This window comes from Monomorium pharaonis, chromosome 2 (genome assembly GCF_013373865.1).
Source record: "Monomorium pharaonis isolate MP-MQ-018 chromosome 2, ASM1337386v2, whole genome shotgun sequence".
NCBI classification, from domain to species: domain Eukaryota; kingdom Metazoa; phylum Arthropoda; class Insecta; order Hymenoptera; family Formicidae; genus Monomorium; species Monomorium pharaonis.
Genome location: NC_050468.1, coordinates 8337904 through 8353134, shown reverse-complemented (window position 1 = coordinate 8353134; position 15231 = coordinate 8337904). Strand labels below are relative to the sequence as shown.

General features: G+C 37.5%; 1 long non-coding RNA gene across 1 annotated transcript; it reads right to left on the bottom strand.

Moving 5' to 3' along the window:
• Nucleotides 1-466: 466 nt before the first annotated feature.
• On the bottom strand, nt 467-5850 carry LOC105838350. The gene is made up of 2 exons (XR_004962303.1): nt 5818-5850; nt 467-5166 (listed from the first exon to the last, which is right to left on the bottom strand). It is a non-coding gene; the product is annotated as an uncharacterized LOC105838350 (long non-coding RNA).
• Nucleotides 5851-15231: the final 9381 nt, after the last annotated feature.

The following is a 15231-nucleotide window of genomic DNA, read 5'->3' as shown; positions in this document are numbered from 1 at the left end:
AGGCGCGATCAAAGTGCAATTTCTAGTCGAGCTCGCAAACCGTGACGTGTCCGGTTTCGTCGGTAAAATTTTCAGCGTCGGGGCATATTTTTACAATCGCGTGTTTACAGAATAAATTTGCATAGAGTTAATAGCGAGAGAAATTCCGCGCTTAGAGTGCAAGACGCGCTCGGGGAGTGGCAAGGCGTCTTTGTGCCGCGATATCATATTCGCGGTTGTCGGCTGTTAATTTACATACAACAAAAGAGAGCAAGGTACTGACGGGAGAAAGGGAGGGGGACCTTGCCGATGTGAGCCGCGTCGCAAACCGGACCATTGTGTTTTGAGCTCAATGTTGTTTGCACTGTAGAACGCATCACGTGGATATATAATAATAACTTCTCTGCAGTAAACTCGTGAAATTTAAAGATTTGAGCACTAGTTTGCATCGGTTTCTCTTTCTTTCGTTCTGTATATTTAATTTTTATTGTATGTACTTTCAAGTAACTTCTTTTTAGCATAATAAATTATCACCTAGAGCGAAACGCAAGCCGTTCGCATTACATTTGATCCGCGTGAATTCACGCGTATGCAATTAAAAGAATGGAGGAGGGAGGGGAAACTTAAGTCAAGTCGAACGGGCAAGATTCATTGCGTTCAGATTTTTGTTCGTTTCGAGTAATGCGAGCACTCGCTTTTTTATTTTTATCGCGTTTGCAGATATTTGATACCGTGTCGCGTCACAGCACAATTTTCCGCTAATTGATAATGCACGATCGTTTGCGGACGCGCTCAGGTAATCCATTATCCGTGCTATATTATCACGATAAACTTTCACGTCACGGTTTCATAATCGCTCCGGGAGTCGCGGATTATAGATGAATGACTTAATTTTATGTAACCGCCGAAACATAAAGAGCTGCTTGTAATAAGTAATATGAGAAATAAATAGCAAATGCGTATAACATGTTGAAAGAATCTCTTTTAACAAAGAAACGAATCTCCTCGAGGGACGTCTTTACAACGTGCCAAGTCAATATTTCTGCAAAATTACAAAGATTGACTTTACCATGGTACGTGTTATATTGATTCTGACATAAACAATTCGCGATATAACCGTAAGAACCACCACGTGAGTACACAGAAGAATCCGATGCAAAGATTGAAAAACATGACGATAAAGAGGAAAATCGTCACTTAAAGACAATTCTTGTAGATACTTACGAAGTAATAAAACGATGATAAGATGATTATAAATTCTCGCGTACCTAATTCTATTTAATGGTGTAAGAATAGTAAAAAGAAGCATAAATTGTGCAATTAGGGGGAGATTTTATCGCGTCCAGTTTACATGTATGTTTGTATAAGGTATAACATACCGTCATAATAACAAAATTTCTTATTATGCAAAGCGGCATATATATCAATGCAAAAAATTAACAAAAGAACTAGGATTACATTAACTCCGGTTTAATTATTTGCAATAGTATTGTCCATTGATTCTCTATGACTATGATAATGGGCAACGAATTGTCATTTTTTATTAGCATACTAAATAAGTCCAATATGTCTATTTGAGACCATTTAAATGCGAGACATTATAAAACAAATGTTGTATAAGCGCACGCAGTTATAGGCCGAATTATACTTTTAAATCCATGTATTAAACAGCATATATTTGCTGCTGCCAGTCACATGATTATTACACATGACATTTCGTCACAGATGAGACTTGGGATTAACATTAGCATAATGTGTTTATAGTGACCTCGTACCGCGTGTCCATTGCTTCGTGCGGGATTAAATGAAGGCTGTTTTAATTTCCTTAAATTGACGATCGATATACACGAAGCACATTATTTCCAGACAGATATTTTGTCGATATATATTTTAACATTAAAATATATTTTTAATATTCTTACATTTCTTTTTGCAATTTATTACGTGCAAAGGAAGAAGGACGTGTAATTAATTCAAAGAAAAATCAAGATTGAACGTATGTAATTTAATTATTAATAATTAATTAAACTTGTGTAATTATTGCTAGGAATTTTCAAGTGATTAATTTTCAATGTTTCTTCTATTTAGCATCATTTGCGTTTTAATTTGCGAAACCAAAAGTTAAGATTTTTTAAGTGATATTTCTATTATACTTTTTTATTTATATTATATTTTTTTTCCAGTGACATTTATACACAATTATCTAGATGCAAATATTTTGTAAAAATTACGAAACATTATCATGAGGCAATTATTATTTCCAACAATGTACATAAAACAGAATTCTTTCAATATATTAAAAAAATATATTACGACTCAAATTACGATCTTTTGATTAGTTCACTGACTGTAAGTAAAAGGCGAAAAATACATAAAGATAGTCGCGTAAAATCGCTGCGCAGATGCATTTCCACATCACAGTGGTCGGGACAAGTAACATCCCGGCAGAGCGGGCGTCAAATGAAACGCGCATATATTATAGTTGTTTTGCAGTTAAAACTGCAATTCTGCTGTTATGATAGTTTGGATTTTTTATGAACGTTTTGATGTCTCAGTGAATGCGCGCCATGAATAAACGATACGTCAAAAAATCTTAAAAGCGATAGTAAAAGATTCTTCGAGCTGTTTTTGCGGATGCACCGCATGATAGGTAGACTGCGCGAGACCGGGGCGATATGCATCTGCATCTCGAGACAAATATTGTCCAACAGATACGCTTGTATTATGATTTATATCCGCGTCTGCGATTTGTTTAATTTATTATATTTATTTGAATTAAATTTTTATTTAAAATCAGAAATTTTCGGATGCTTTATACGTCTGTTTCTCCTTAGGAGAAAATTGATTGCGATCTTTTGGTAAACGTTTTACAAGACCAGTGTGTTAGAGCTTCTTTTACGAACGCGTTAATTCCCGCCTGAAAAGCAGTTTAGACGATTACTATTCACCATGCAACAATGTAGTAGAGACAGTGAGAAGCGCGGGATAAATGAAAATGTCTGGTACCTGCATTATGCCAGACCGCACGCGACGAGCCTTTTAATCACAGCTCTAATTGCTCCGCTCCGATTGCGTGAAAAGGAAGCGTGGCTAATGCACTTTCGATCGCCCCGAGTGTTTTTCCATCGAAGAGAGCTCGCGATACGCGACGCATCCAACGACATTAACTTAGCAATAACATTGGTATCAACAAACAAGGCGGCTCTGCTCTTTCAGATAAAAAAAAATGAAATACGGATATCTCGCTTCACCGGAAAATCGCTTTCCCTTTTCAGCGTCGTTTCTACCACAGTGCGCAGCACAAATACGACATATCAGGAGCCCATTTTGTTTGAGCGATTGCGTTTTATCATTATAACATATCGTTTTGTCTCCAAGAGATATTTTCACCAGTATTTGGATTTCCTCTTGATATTTTTTGATAATTGAAAACTTTTCTTATATCATTTATTTACACATTCAATTAGTCACATACAAAAATAACGATTTACAATAAAACATTATCAATATATTCGGTTTTTTAATAAAAGTTAAAGATTCGTGTCAATTATTAAAAATTAAAAAAATATATTTACATCACACATTGTAAAATTAGGGCGTGCACAAAATACATTATATTGAATTTATATATATATATATATAAAAGAATATTGGAGAATAATAATTAATAAATGTTAATTAAAATAATTATTTTAATTTTTTTTATTAAATAACTTACAAATAACACAAACATATCAATAAATTAAGTCTTATTATTTTTGGAATGCGCAACAATTAAAATTTGCTGTTATTGCGTCGATTTTTAAGAAAGATATGCCTGTAATGTTAAACGATAATAGAAGTAATAATGGTAATTTACTGGTGACTGTTCAGGGCATTTACTCTGATCGTTTAAAAATAAAATGGAAGGAACTACGCACCACATGAGCGTTATTTTCTTCGTCTTCAGTTATGTGCAGTCATTGTGTATATCTGATGTTTCCGGTGGATTTTCCCCTCGAGAGATGTTTGCATGACACTCATATTCAGCATTTATAGCATCGCATCTAAATGCCTGTAATGTTTCTAGAAGGAGGATCGTTCAGCAGCGATTAGCAATGAGACGTACATTTTCGAAAGCGAAAGTTAACGTGACATGTGTGTAATTGTCATAGACCTTGCGCAAATTTCTCATTCTCAGCTTGGAATTCACGATGCATTTATTTAGTCGACTGTATTGTGTACAAGTACTATTTTATTTTACTGTAAAGAATGTAATAATTAAAATTCAATCATTTACGAATTGAAAGTTGTATACCTTCTTTGTATTGAATATCTCCTTTTCTGAAACAAAAAAATAAATAAATATTTGCAATGACTTAACTAAATAAAAATAAGACGTACACGAGTATTATTCGATGTAAATAAAGTCTGAAGTGATAATATCGAAAAAAGGCATTCCGTTAGCAATGTGCGCGGAGAAATGTAATTGCAATTTCCCGCAAAAGGCTTTCTCTCCTCGCCACCCGGAAGAATCGCGCGCTTGCTTGGTTTGCAGATGTAATGCAACATTCCGTGAGAGAATCGAGAATAGATCTTCAAGGAATTTATTCAAGTAGACTGATACGATCTTAGCCACAGAGAGAGAGAGAGAGAGAGAGAGAGAGAGAGAGAAGTGAGAGAGAAAGAAGAGAGCATTAAACGTCCACATAAACATAAAAATACTCCAAAATATACTTAAATAAAAGAAAAGGTTCTCTTACCTACCTTTCTTTGCGTCATTGGTAGTGAGATTTCCGCCGGGGGCCACAGTTCGGAAATCGAGCACGACAGGACCGAGGCGCCTCTTCGTCGAAGAAGAAGAAGAGAAGAAAGTTCGCCCGATAAGTGGCGCGCAGCTTTCGAAAGCGAAAGTCTTCGCCGTGCGGCGCTTTCTCGCGCACGTTCACGCGACAAAAACATTGGGCAACCGGATGCTCCGTAGCCCTGGCCACGAAAATCCGCCGAGAGAACTCTTCTCCGCCTCGTTCTCTCGGCCTGCCGACCTTGACGAGTTTCGCGGCTCCCTGATTCTATTTTCAAATATGCCCATCGCCATGCCCCGCGGAGCGGCGTCCAGCGAGGAAGAACGCGTTTGCCATTTTCGTATCCTTCTTGCTCTTGCGAATTCTTCGGAAAGTTAAAAGACCCAAAACGAGAATTCTCCAGCTAAGATATTATTGATACATTATTAATATCTGAAACCTTGTAATATTATATCACAATCCTTGAAGATGATTCATTGTATTTCAATCTCAGGCAAGGTGAGGGAAAGTGATGTTCCTTTAATTAATTGTTGTCTTTGACTATTTTATTCTGTAAAACTATCTATTAAATATTTATAAAAATTTATAATTATAAGTTTAACTACTAAAAGTGTTTTATAATCTACAATTTTAATAATAAAGAGGACTATATTGCTATAAAAGGTTATTTATTGTTTTAATATATAAGAATCAAGTAGTTAAAAATTTTCTTAATTTTATAAAGTTTTACATATAGATTTTAATAATTTATTTTATATTACAACTTAGCTATGCTCTGCCACGCGTTGCTGTGGCTCTCTATTCTTATGTTTTTTTCAAATTTTCTTTGCTTTCGTTGTTTAACTTTCAAGAGCCTTGCTTTACTGTTGCCCTTTTTATTTTATTTTTAAATAAGCATTTGTCTATCTTTAATAAATCTAATATTCATTTATTCATGTACTTCTAACTTTTTTTTCTAAAAGCTGCCATGGATTTAGAAATCCATTCAAAAAACTGTTTTAAATAAGTTCCTTTTTTTCAATAAAATAACAGCCATCTTTATTTTTTTTATTACCTTAATTTAAACACAATAGAAACATTCTTCGCCTCTCTTGGTCTCTCCCGTCTCTCCCCGTCTCTTCTGGTCTCTCCCCGTCTCTCCCGTTCTCTTTTGGTCTCTCCCCGTCTTTCCCGGTCTCTCCCCGTCTCTCCCGGTCTCTACCCGTCTCTCCCAGTCTCTGCCCGTCTCTCCTGGTCTCTCCCGGTCTCTCCCCGTTTCTCTCGGTCTCTACCCGTCTCTCCCGATCTCTACCCGTCTCTCCCGGTCTCTACCCGTCTCTCCCCGTCTGTCCCCGTCACTCCCGGTCTCTCCCCGTCTCTCCCCATCTCTCCCGGTCTCTCCCCGTCTCTCCTGGTCTCTCCCGATCTCTCCCCGTCTCTCCCGGTCTCTACCCGTCTCTCCCTGTCTCTACCCGTCTCTCCCCGTCTCTCCCTGTCTCTTCCCGTCTCTCCCCGTCTCTCCTGGTCTCTCCCGGTCTCTCCCGATCTCTCCTGGTCTCTCCCCGTCTCTCCCGGTCTCTCCCAGTCTCTCCCCGTCTCTTCCGGTCTCTCCCCGTCTCTCCCTGTCTCAATGTGTCAAAATTTCAATAATATTAATGAAAAACTATTTTTTACACTTAAATTATGACCATTATTTTTGAAACACCAATATATCCAAAATCAGACCCTATCACTCACGGTTACGAATGCAACGTTGTGTCAAAATTTCAAAGCAATCGGTGAAAAACTTACGGAGATCTTAGATAACGAACAAACATTTACATTTTTATTTATATAGATTATTTATATTGTTATCTAAAAAAATTAATTAAAATTTAACACTTTCAATCTTAATCTATTATTTATAAAGTTAAGAATAAATAGAAAAAGAACAAACATTGTACTTTTGGTAAGTAGATATTGTACTTAAAAAAAGTAAAATAATGTAAAAATACAAGTTAAAGTTTTGAAAAAGATCTAAGGAAATTTTTTAAAATTAAATTTGTAATACAAAATTGTTCTATTTATATATTATTTTAATTTGTTCAATTTAGTATTAATAAATTTTATATAGAACTTAATATATAATATAAGAAAACCAAAAATAAAAATAAAAATTCTTATTTAATAAAACTTATATTATCTACTCGTCTCGGTCGCGATCCATTTCTACTGTTATGTTACACATGTTTTAATGACCAAAGAACATTATAGTAGCGTAATTTTCAGCGTTTGTCGCGTTTTTACGAAGCTTTTTACGAATAAAAATTTCGCTTATTGCAGATTAATTGCGGGAATTATGTTTTGCGCGGAAACGCCAGCGATGCATCTCGATGGAGCGGCGTGCACGTTAATTGCATGAGGAATGAGAATTGAATGTCAAGGGCCGCTCTCGATTCAGCGTTTTGCACGCTAAACGCTATTGTCACTGACATTTACGAGCATGCCGGCGCGCCGACGCTTTTTAGGTCTTACGTTTACACGCTCCCGCACACGATGACGGGAATCGAGACGATTAAAGTTCGGTGAAGTTGGTGGAGTTTAATTGGACGATCAGAGCGAGTAGTAGCGCACAGTAACGAGGAGGTAATTAAGCAATTATCGTACAGGCACTCCGCTTCTTCTGCCTCTGCCACGATGCAGTCGATTTATCGTGTCGATTTCAGAACTGCTAGAAGAAAGCCATGGAAAATTTGATGAGTGTCATCTTTTGCCACGGAAAACATTTTCAGGTGAAGTATTTTTATTTCTGACGTTAAAAGGTTTATTTACCGTCCAATAACTCATTGCGTGCGACAAATTAGGTGCTTTTTCGTGAAAGGATCTCCTCGACAATTGCGCAACATACATATCGTCGGAGGATATCTCGAATTAAGATGTAAAGTGTTCCACAAGTGTTTCCAGAGTGGCCAACATGGTGTGCGTGCAACGCGAGCGTGAAAGTTTGAAAAGATCTGCGAGAACTGAGGAGGCAGTAATGCCGATGGAAAATGACGGGGCTGAAATATCGAGAGGCGGTGTATACCTCTCGTAGCCGCGCGTCTGAAAAGGAAACCGCGCAGGGGCAAAACCTCAGGCTCGGCCGAGTGTAGGCTCACCAAGTACCTCCTCGACGTGTGCGCCCCAGGACGAGAGTTATATTGTGCACCACACGTTGAGGAAAAAGTCGCAACATGCGTGGGCAAACAACGGCAGCGCGCACCGCGGGCGGCTTTACGTACGTGCGTGCATGCGTGCGGGATTACGTACGCGGTACGCGCGCATGGGGAAATTTCACGGCGTGAATCCGCCATGGGCGGATACGGGAGCACGTAAGATCGTATTTCGAGCGACAGGCACACACGGGAGAAGAGTTCGCCAGCCTCGCGTTTAGCCGCAAACTCGCAAAAACGGTCAGTATTTTGCGGTAGCGGGCGCCTTGTTGTAAACTCACTCTTGTACCATTGAAAATTCTTCGTGGTCTGTATTTGTGGCGAATCGCGTTTAAAGTCGTCGCAAAAACGAATTCGTAATGTTAAAACGAAAGCTGCGGATTAATAATCGCTAATTAAACGTTTTAGAAAAATCGTCTTTTTACTATATATGCATACGTGTATGTACGTGTATTGATAATAAACAAACCGCGCTTCGTTCACCTTTTCGGAGAGTATACGTTCGCCCTTGAACGCCAGATAAAATATATCGTTTTCTACGTGAAGCATCTGCCGAGATAAAATTTTATTTACCGTACGTATTTACGTTGGAGATAAAATGAAATATCCCGGCGCCCTCGCTGAGGCCTGGTGCGTGCCGGTTTCTTACCTGATCGAAATAGGAACATTACGACGTTCGGGAACAGTACGCGAGCGTGTGCGAATTTGTAGGCTCCCAGGAAGACTATAATTACGCTTCCTACCGCGTATAATGCGAATCGCGTGTAAATGAAGAATCAGGAATGAGTCACTTAGTTTGCAGAAGTTGAAGCGACTTCGTTAGTAGGTTTTGCTCTTGCAACTCGTTATCTCTTGTTACATGACCATAAGGCATTTAAACTGCATTAATAATATAAACAGCTCACAAGTAGCTAACTTGAATAAAATGTTGACATACCAATTACTATTTTTTTAATATTTATTGTATGGTTCATTATTTTTTGATAGAAAGAAAATGTGAAAGCATACGAAAAAAAATATTTTTTTTACAAATATTGCATATATATATGTATGTATATGTATATAAATATATTAAAACAATTTATTTTAATAAATTAATTTTATATTCTAAAAATATCATTTTACTTGTTTAAAAAGAGTTTATTTATTTCGCGAGTTACTTTTTTTATTAAAAAATACAAATTAAATTCATTAAATTGACTATTTCTAACTCGTTCATTTATAAATTAATAATTAATAATTGTAATTTTATTAATAATGTAGATTATAAAAAACAGTTTACAAGAAATTATTCTTTCGGTTATTTGCACAATTGTGTAATTATAGAGTATACATATATCCAATACTTTAATTATAACAAAATTTTCTTAAAACGGATTTCTCTCGTTTCTACAGTAAAAAGTGCGTAAAGCCGAACGCGAGTATTTCTCAGGCGAGAAACACGTGTGGGCGGTACGATAGTTAGAAAAATAGATCCGCGTACGCACTCATAGAAAGCTAAAAATACAATGAGGCTGCGAGCTAAACAACATCGATCCGCGCGCGAAACTTCAGCCTCGCCCGTACGTTCTCGATTGAAGTGTAATTCCTTCCGCGTCCATATATGGCGTGTGCACAAAGTGGTTTAATCTCTTACGGAAGGCCAACCATTGAATTGATTTTTGACGCGCTCAATCGCACTTTGTAAAATTAATGGGCATGATTCCGATCCGCTCGAATGCGTCAAAATATAGCGGTCGATCGGAGCCGCTATTATAATTGTAAATACCTCGGTTTTCCTGACACGCGCACCGGCGTTGATGATCCTATTCTCAAAGTGCAATTACAGTACCTATATACACGTTCCAGATTTGCTTGTTAATCGCGTGTGTAAATATACAGTTACTGAGAGAGAGAGAGAGAGAGAGAGAGAGAGAGAGAGAGAGAGAGAGAGAGAGAGAGAGAGAGATCGGTCATCATCAATATCAATAGGCGATATTTTCGTTTTAAGTATTGTGCTGCATTAATTGCGCAATGAATACCGCATATCAATCCTCACGCTTCAATTAGTCTGAAACGCACGGTAATTGGCACTCTAAACTGCCTTTGTGCGGCACACTTGGTACCGGAAGACTATCTAAGCCATCATTGTTCACCCCGTGATTTATAGCCAGCAAGCATTTGGCTATCGATATTTATTGCACTGCACCACAATAATGCGCCGTGATAAATTTACCGATACGATACAAGTTTCATTTTTCTTTTACTGCACTTTCTACACTATTCGAAAGTTACTTTGGTTTATGTGCGCACGTGATTTTGATCAAACCTAATACAAATTATATTAAAAAATTTTTTTTTTAATATTAAAAAAAATTCAATCAAAATTCTTCGCCTGCGTTCTTCCCGACGCTCTTTCCCTGAACTTAACTTTTCGGAAAATATGTATTTCAGTAGCGGGACCGTATCGACAATATTGTAATTACAAGCCACTGGCGCTAACAGATCGCAGATGCCGGTAGATAACCGTTGGTGTGTTTTCGCGTGATTAAATGGAAGATAAGATACACACGTGGGAGATAAGGTCGCGAATTCGTCCGCATATCGCTTCCATGCGAGGCCGCGTCTCACCTAAGACAACAAAAAAAAAAAGGGAAGAAAAAAGAGAAATGTCCGAAAAAGCAAAAATGTCGGCGCGAGCCGCTAGGTTCGCTCGTTGATTGCGACTACTATAAATCGGCTGTGCACGCGGGGTCAACCGGACCCCGGAAGACGGAGCCTCGCCGGGTGGGGATTAAGGCGAGGCCGCGGTTGTTGTGTGTAAGCGAACGTAGGAAACATAATAAAAGTCACAGTGACGACGCTCGCCGAGGATACCAGCCGGCGGACGTTCCTTGATCGTTCTCCAAAAGGTGCCAGTCTCGCGCGCGCCACGGAGGTTGCGTTCCTCGCGCCGGGTTCGCCACTCGTCGTCGTGATGACCTTGAGGCCGGTTTCCCTGTTCCTCATTCTAAAAATATTTAGCTACGCGGATAACATGCCAGGATAAGCTGGCCGCCGTGCGCTTCAGGAATCACAAATTGAAGAAATAATTATATTTCGATTTCTACGTTCTCTTTTAATTACGTATCCGCGAGGTAATCTCATCGGCTTGGAAACGAGATTAAAAGCCGAGCTATTAAGAAACTCTGAGAACGATTAGAGACTCTAAGCAACAACATTTTTTAACCATTTAATGTGCATGCAAATATAATTTTACATCGTAAATTTTATGTTTAAGCCAAGGTTTTAATATTATGTTTAAGCCAAGGTCTTTCAGATATCTAAACCACAAGACGTTAAAATTGGAAGAGTTTATATTTCTTCTAAATAAAGATAGATGAAAGAAGATATACATTTTCTTTTCTATTTTCTACATTTTAAAACTTAGTACTGGTAAATCATCTATACCGCATTAACAAATAAATCACAAAGCAAAGAAGTACTAATATAATTTGTAATATAATCAATATTACATAATTAATTTTCTCTATAGATTATCAGAGTTGGATAATTAATAAATCAGGTCGAGAAAAAAACTAAAAAAAAAACATCAATGAGTGATATAAATAAATGATATATATATGCAATAATAAAAATGATACATATGATTCTGTACATTTTTATTAAAATAATCTTCCATTATATATTCAAAAATTTTATTTATGCAGAATTATTTAACAACTGATAATTACTTTCGTAATGACCTCAGGTAACCGAAGGCTCAGGTCAACGACGGCGACGAATTGAACTTGCAAATTTCTCGCCGCCGGAGAGAGAGAGAACGAGAGAGAAAGAGCGACGTTTAACTCTTATTGTATTTGGATGATCGCCAAGAATCTCAAGAATCTTTCACGGACCGTGTAAACGTCGCGGGCACGTTTCGTACGTCACAGACGTTAGGTCGTCGTTGTTTTTCTACGTCACTAGCTTTACAAGATCGTTAGATCGCTGCGCCGCCGAGTCGCATATTAAAACTATAGTCTCCATTCGAGCGCACGTACTTTCGATTTATATATAGTATATATATTTTTTTTTCCCGCGCGTTGAGACGAGCGCCATTCATTTCGTACTCCTCGAATGTTTGCACCACAACGCGTTGTGCCGCGGAATCTCGGAGTCTTACGAATCTGCCGAAATTGCACGGCAGGCTGAGGAAACACGGTCGAGCGGATCGGATTGCGACATCCGACGCTTTCTCGATCAAGGGAAACGTACGTTCGACAACCGCCGATCGGAACGACATGGCACGAGACGGACGCGGCCGGTATTTCGGAAACGCACCTGCGCCTGCGGCGCGACGCATCCATCGTGGCAGGCGTGCGTGCATGCCGTCGCCGCAGCTTCTCGCTCTCCGAAATTTCGAAACTGCTCGCCGCCGTCCTCGCGGGCCCGGTGCCGTCTCTCTTATGGCATGTCGCGCGCGCCTCGAGACCCACGTGCATTATTATCGAATTACCAGGTGTCTTGCAACGCGGTTTCGTAATCGGGCGCGTTACGTTTCGTCGCGCTGAATATTAAAGCCGGTGTTACGCGAACCGTTTTCACGTGTCGATCCTGTCTGCGAACACGCGACGCAGAAGTCCTCCTACGTGCATTGCACGTGTCCATTTGTGTAATTAACATGTGCTGCGCCCTACTGCATTAAACTTCGTAATGTTCCCACATATTAAGTCCTTTCGCCATTGCCGGAGAAACTCCGTTCTGAGACGTTTAAAAGCTATTAAGGGAACAGCGAAACGTTAAAATAATGCAGGATTATGCTTAAGACAGTTGTAAAACGCGCGTGCGTGGATCGCTCCTTTTCCTACATGTTTTATTGTGACAGCTCTGAGTAGAAGGTTCCTCCCTGTTATCATGCTTCTTACATCATTACAACATTGTTTCAAGGGAGCAAAGCGGAATAAACTCTGCATTTTGCAATTTACACGAAACAATGTATTACATTGTTTCATTTTACGTTATTTTTCGAGCAAAGCGCCCGCTACCTGCTATTTATGTTATGATAAACCGAACATGCGGACATCTGAGTGTTGCACGCAAGTTCGTATTTTCTTCCGCAACGTAAAGATCACAAGAATAAAAAATGTATACGTTCTATAAGGTACTTGTTTTTATTTTTAAAAATGCAATAAGCAACATAGAAATAAAAAACGCGTAACAAACGCAATTTTACAATATCTAGTGGTGGCTATTTGCAATATAATTCTCGATCCAATCAGCATTATTCGAGTTATTTTCGAGTTGACAATCGGATTGGCGGCGTGTCGACGACCCACGTATTGTACACGTACGTTACCCGATCGCACACGTGCGTATGTACGTGATTTCTAATCGCGCGGCGAAGAATACGTCGATATGAATTATAAATACTCGCGTATAAACGTGGGTAAATATAATGCATATACAAGTCATGAACTCACGTGTACGTGATGGTCCCTAACTGGCTCGGAAAAGGGACAACAAGACTTTCTACTTGGTCTAGGTGACAAACTTTCACGTCTCCCTCTTTATGGGCTCGTCCCAGAATTGAAAACCTTCCCAAGCTCGAAACCTTTATTTCATTCGTGAGATGTTTGCACGACCGATAATGTCTTCATCCAAAATTGAGAACGTAAAAAGTTTCATTTCCCAATCGAGCAGTCGCTCGGAATAATAATACAAGTCATAAGGGAAAAAAGTTGCACATTATATCGCCTCGTACAAATATCAAGATTTAATATTTTCTATACAATTATAATTGTTGTATATAATATAACAAATATATATAATTTTTTGAAATTTGTGCGGCAAATATTTATTTCTTATTTTTCCATCTTTAATCTATACACACATTATCTAAAATAAAACCATTTTATAAAGTGTTGTTATTTTTCTTTCAATTACGTTACTATAATTTTCACATGTTATAATATTATCGTGAATATATCTGCAAGCGTAATTACTTAATTTACATTCCGCTATTAATACCGCATGTGTATGTCCGAAAAGTAAGGAAACGTTTATTTCAAGAAAATACATATAAATGGCTTTTATTAATTTCACGAAAATAAAAATTATGCAATACGAACATTAATCTCAAAATGTTATCCGCCAATCTCGGTACATAATTTTACTCAAATCAAACACGTGACTCCACTTTGCAAGACGTAGACGTAGGTGTGTATAAAGTGTAGCGGAGGAGGAAATGCTGTTTAGCGGTAACCTTGCGTTGCACCAATTTCTGTTCGTTTTCCGTTACTAATTAACACAATCTTTGCAAATGTAGTTAATGCACGTTTTTACATAGTTGAGAATATGTATGAGAATATAATTTCTATTTTAATGATTATGTTATATTTTTATCCTACTTTATAACTTTTAATGTTATTTAAAAAGTTTAACATTTAATTTTATTATTTGTAATTATTTTATCTGGAAATAGCATATCTTCTTATTACTTTTTGTTTACTATTATTTTTAATATTGTAGACAAATTGCATTTTATTTAAATAATGATTAAACATTACATAAAAATTTGTTCATTGTATATGTTATAAACATACAGTGAACTAAAACGTACTGAAAGCGTCGTTGACTATATTAAATATTAAATGTAAGAAATGTAAGAAATTCTTATTCTAACTTCTTCCTTCCTATTCTAGCTTTAACCTTCATGCACATAAACAGCAAGCCTGTTGTTGATTCTGCTTTTTGCAGATCAATATATTTTTTTTTTAATTCGCAAAACAGTGATAATTTGAAGGCTGTTTAATCTGTAAAGTAGTCTGTATCGTACGGCTGACTTAATATTCAGCGTGTCAAATAGCATATTACAAAACAGCGTTACGTTATCCCTTGCCAGGCCGATAACACAATCTTTACACAACTCAGCTCAGGAAATTCTCGTAGGCAGAAGTAGATGTGTTAGAAACCGTCACATATTTTCAGGGTGAATATGAATGTTCGTTAAAATACATTCCATCTGCAAATACTTCTTTCTACAAAAGATTCTTTGTCAATCTTCGTATTTACTATCTCATTTCTTAGTGATGCAAGAGTTGCACGGAATGAAATTGAACCTTTATTGTGATAAGTTCCGATAAAAACGATAAGTTTAATTTATCGTATTATTATCTCATATAAATATAAATATATATAATATATAGAAGCATTGATTTCAAGTATTATATGGAAAAAAATATCGATATTTTGCCAGTCATTATCGTACCAGATAAGCAATACTCATAAAGATATTACTTTTTAAAAAATCATTGTTTTCACTGCTGCATGTTGGAAAT